This window comes from Sciurus carolinensis, unplaced genomic scaffold (genome assembly GCF_902686445.1).
Source record: "Sciurus carolinensis unplaced genomic scaffold, mSciCar1.2, whole genome shotgun sequence".
Classification (NCBI taxonomy): domain Eukaryota; kingdom Metazoa; phylum Chordata; class Mammalia; order Rodentia; family Sciuridae; genus Sciurus; species Sciurus carolinensis.
In genome coordinates this window covers 505,420-510,452 of record NW_025920152.1, presented here as the reverse complement: position 1 = coordinate 510,452, position 5,033 = coordinate 505,420, and the positions used below count along the sequence as shown (strand labels likewise).

At 43.6% G+C, this 5,033-nt stretch overlaps 1 non-coding gene across 1 annotated transcript; it reads right to left on the bottom strand.

Annotated features, from left to right (window-relative positions):
- Positions 1-1,672: 1,672 nt before the first annotated feature.
- Positions 1,673-1,745, bottom strand: Trnav-cac (transfer RNA valine (anticodon CAC)). Its single transcript has one exon. It is a non-coding gene; the product is annotated as a tRNA-Val (tRNA).
- Between the last annotated feature and the right edge of the window lie 3,288 nt (positions 1,746-5,033).

Sequence of the window (5,033 nt, the reverse complement as noted above, 5' to 3'; positions counted from 1 at the left end):
TGGAATGTCGGCCACATTTCATCCTTTTAATTTGCCTCTGATCAGATGTACCCCTCCATGAGTCTGAAAAGAACAATTTTTATGCCCATTGAAACTAAGGGAGGATTAGACCTTGGTTACTTGAGTTTGCTCTACAAATGCCAATCTAGGACTATTGACACTTCCTACTATGCCAAACATAAAACCAAGTCATTATTAATTATAATTTCCCAGCTTAATGGTTTACCTTTTCTTGGAAAATGTATCCCTCTGTACTCACTGATGGTATTTGTTTTTGGATCAACTTTGTGCGGTTATGGAGGTAGCTTTCATCAGTTTCAAACCAGGCTGGCTTCCTCCCATGTCTCCAGTCTACATTCCATGTTTATGGAACAAACTTCAAGGTTCTGGAGGTACTGGGTAAGAACCTTTCATGCACCTATCCAGATGAACCAAAAGTACCTTTTTACCCAAGGAGAGGCTGTGTTCCTGTGAGGCCCTTCAGCATCCTAGTGAGCTCTTCAGACACCTCAACACTCCTGGGTTGGAAGGAATGGGTGCCTATTAATCTCGGCATCTTCATGATCAGGTACTCAGTTTCTACTTAAATGAGGGCAAGGTTGCAATGATTAAGATTGAAAAGGCAAACTTCAGAGAAGGAGCAGGATTAAAACACCAAAGTTTAAATCTGGGGGAATCAATGGTGCTGTGGTTCCAACACCAACTTGGGAAGACTTAAAGCATTGAAGGGTAAATGGGGTCTTTTTAAGAGTCTTACTATCTGGAGAGGAATAATATTCCCACTGTCTAAATCAACCCAGTTCCCTCCACTACAATTGTCATGCAGGACAATGAAAGCCTAGCACCTAGGGGACTGGATCACATTTACCTGATCTTGGACAGACCAGTTCCAGCTATAAAAGATCCACTAAGCAGTCACATCTTATCAATCTAAGGTGTGACAATTACCACTTCTAAGGACTACAGCCAACAACTAGGTAGTCAGTTGATGTGACTGAGGACTTTGGGATTGAAATCAAGTTGACTATTACAGAGTAAAGTAGTCAGAAGAAAAGTAAAACCAAACTCTCCAAACTTCCTGGGCATTTCTTTTTCTCTCACCAACTGGAACTGCAAAATGATTCAAGGTCTAAAAAGTGGTTGAAGGTCCAAATGGTAGACATAGAAGATCCCTGGTGTGAAGTACCCAGGTTGGAGCCTGACAGACTGCCCTCCCTGCACCAAACCAGAGACATTTCCCTTCTAACAAAGTGTCTATAGGCTGCCAATGCCACCTGAGGGGGATGAGGGAGGCACCCAAGATGAAAGACCTTGACAGCTGCTAGGATGTTCCCAGAGTCCTGACCATGGGCACAGCTAGCCAAAAGCAGTTGAGTCCTCTTCCAACTGTATGCCAGGGCTGCTCCTCCTGGCTGGCTCGCCAAAACTTTCCAGTGTCAGATGTCTATGTTGCTTTTGAGGTTCAGATGGAAAATATGGGAAATTGAAGTTGATGCAAAGTTTTATTAAAAATTCATAAAAACTTCAGAAATACACAGGACTAGTCAGAAAAATGGCTCTACCCATCATGTGTTCAAGCCACATCTAAGAGGTGTGAGTCAGTGTCATCTCCATTTGCAGCATACCTAAGTATCTATGTATGTACATCTCTAACTTTTTTTTTCCTTTTTGTTGGTGATGCTGGGGATTGAACCCAGGGCCTTGTGCTTGTGAGGCAGGCACTCTACCAACTGAGCTATATCCCCAGCCCATCTCTAACTTTTTGACAACACCTTTAGCATATCAAATTCGTTTCTGTTATCCAGTAACATGTAGATAGTCAAACCAAACTTTCATAAGGATCATTGACTTTTAAATCAGGATCCAAATATTGTCCACACATTTGTGCATGGTTGGGATCACAAGAGTCCCCTACTCGTAGGGGTTTTCCCCACCTTTTCCCCTGGCAATTTAATAAACTTGTCTTCCTGTTTCCTAAAGTAGACATTTGCTTCAGTTCTTCTCTGAACAGACTTTTCCATTAAATCTAACTTTCCAACCAGAGGGCACAAGATGCCAATTTGAGGTCTTGGGTGAAGAATGAAGGGAAGTTACTTGGTACTGAGCTGGTTGGGTACCTGATCAGGTTTTAGCTGAGCTTTCTCCCTACCATGAATCCTGGGAGACATCTCCGACTTGAGATGGCATATGTCATGTGGTAGATTTCTAAAGGCTCATATGGGGGATGATAGTAAGGAGCGACTAAGGATACTGTCAGCATGTGAATTGTGTTTCCCTGCTTGAAGATGATACTTAATAATCTACTGAAGGTCCCTTAGCTCTGGGGATGCCCAGTGCAGCCATTGGATTGGATTCCATTGCTGAACAGTTGTTCCCATTTAGGGGCTATCTAAACAATGCTCCTTGACCATTTTGGATTTGCTATTGCTTTGGGGCAAATGATTTCACACAATCACTAAATCATCTTGTTTTGAAGTTACAAACCAAGGAGCATCTCCAAATAAGTCTCCCTTGCTTCTTGGGACTGGTTAGTAGGGGACTTCTTGGTATTAGGATTCTTGACACTAGGTAAAGCTATTCTGTCTTATGAAGTCCAATCATTTGTGACCTGAGATGGAGATTGAACTTGTTGAACTTGGAGTAGCCTAATGGCTGTATTGCACCAACTGTGGATTCCTGGAGACCAATAAGACTGTAGAAGAGACTGGAAAGACAAATCTGCAATATCCATTCCCGAATCGTGGAGGATGAATGTTCCAAAGAACACCATCTGATACTGACTCCCCAGTTACAGGAAAGTGCTCTTGGTCCCTATTGAACACATTGGTGCTTATCCTACCAAGACAAATTGAGAAACAGTAGTTGACATGGAGGTCAACCTGGGTTACCTCATATTTTGATAGAACTAGAAATGGTGCTGAGATGAAAAGCACTCAGTGTTTAAGTATCTAACAGTTTTGTAAGGAGCCTGACAGTAAGGCGGTGAGAACACAAGTTTGCTGTCTTGTAGCTTCAGCTCAAGGTTGCCTTTGTCTTCAAGGCAGGGTCCCACCTGGGCTTCAAGTTTCGAGCAGTCATAGGTTTTCCAAATTGTATCTGATTGGCCTCACAGATCTGGATTCATCACTTCTTTCTTGGTAGTGTGTGATGGAGGCTTGGCAGGTGCATCCCAGCTGTTCCGTGGGGGCTCTGCTACCAAAACCTCTGGGATGTTACTTGGCTTTTCTCTGATCATATTTAAGTTCCTATGGAGGTGGTTATTGATGCTGTTTACCAGCTCTGAGCTCCTGGTGTTCCCAAATCAGCTGTGGGTTCTTCTGCTCCACTGGAGATAGAAATCATGTGCACATCGGGTTCAGCTACACAGCTTGCCAAACATGATACATGTTCAGTACCACTATCTCAGGAAGATCATATTTTCAGTCAAGGTCAGGTGTATTGTGCATGTGGGGTTTCAGAAAAACTTGGGAGGGATCAACAGCTCTTGAACCTGGTCATTGGTGGAAAGTTTTTGAAAGCAGCTTGTGTTGGGCAGGAAGCCTCAGGATATGAGGGCTCTCCCTGGCCTGTCTCAACAGGGAGAAAATGTATGATGGAAAGTGTGCTCTTCACCTTGGTAACCTCCCAGTATTTCTATCACCTGTCTTAAACAGGAGCTTAGAATCATACCATCCCCACCTGCTGTTTTTTAAAAATTTTCATTATGGGCTAATTCAGAATGTGGGATATCTATAAGACAACTGGGACCCCTGTTTCCTTCCCTTTAGGCCAAGTACTGCTTGATAATACCCTGAAGGTATTGAGTATTAAAATGTACTATCTACAGGCACACATTGGTGTCCCAACACTGGAGATATAGCGATCTCCTCTTGGTTAAGCTGAACATGTTTTTCAATCCGTCACTCTGGTTACTGTGTCAGACAAATGTTCAAGATCCCTGAAAAGTTTTACAATTTTCTTAATGTATTAGAAATTTCCTACCTCTGAAATTCAGTTTAAACCTGATGAAAAATTGTCCAGAATTTTCCTTCCCTCTGCTTGTGACAAGTATTACAGGCTCTGGGTGGCATAGGTACCAAAGGCCAAAGAAGAGGAAGCTGTCATTGTCTTCATGATTTTTATACTGTATGGTGAGCTCTTGTCCAGTGGACACTGCTGGAATGTGTTCTTGGAGCTCATAGCAAGAGAAATAGCTAGGAAAGTAATGGCTCTTCTGCCTACCACCCCTGTGGATGAGCTGGGGTTTGGGCAGCCGGGGTTTCACGAAGTTCCAAGCTTATCTGTCTCTGTGAGCATCAGTTGGTCCAATCTTGGCTTTAGGTTGCCCTACAGGATTGGGTCAGATTGGCACCAAGCATCCATTCTGAAATTGGTCATAAGGACACTGATTTTTAAAACTCCAGCAGCAAATCCAGTGGCTATTAACTCACAGGTATGGTGCCGAGAGGGCCGTGTGCCCTCCAGATCTAGGTCAGGAAGTGCGAGTCTGGAGGGGAGCAGGTTCCCCTCTGCAACTCTCTGTGAATGATCCCTCATGCACACATGCAGGTATGGTGGGAACCTCCTGTTGGGAGGGCAGTGCCCCTGTGGAAGTTGGCTCCATCCCAAGTTGGAGTCTGCCCTTCCTGTTGGTTGGGATATCTTGTCATTGTCACTGGGTCATGTATTTCAGAGATGCGCTGGTTTGGCAAGTGGTCACGAGGTGACCTTTCTCGGTTTGCCTTTCTTGGAATAAATATAGGCTTGTCCTGAGAGAGAGTTGCAGGTGACCCTTCACATCCTTCATTAGCAAAACCCAATCAAAGGACAAAGCTGTCAATGATTAAGTTAACATTCTCACATGGGATGTCCATGTGACGTTCTTGGGAAATCTGAGAGTTTGTCCTTCACTTGAATTAAGTGACACAGGTCAACGCTATAGGAAAAGTGAGATATTTCAAGCCTGGGAACAGAACACACCCTGGTTTTCTGGGTGGCCTGGAAAGATCCTTGGTTTTACTTTTAAAAATGTGAGGAAACTTAAATACAAATTG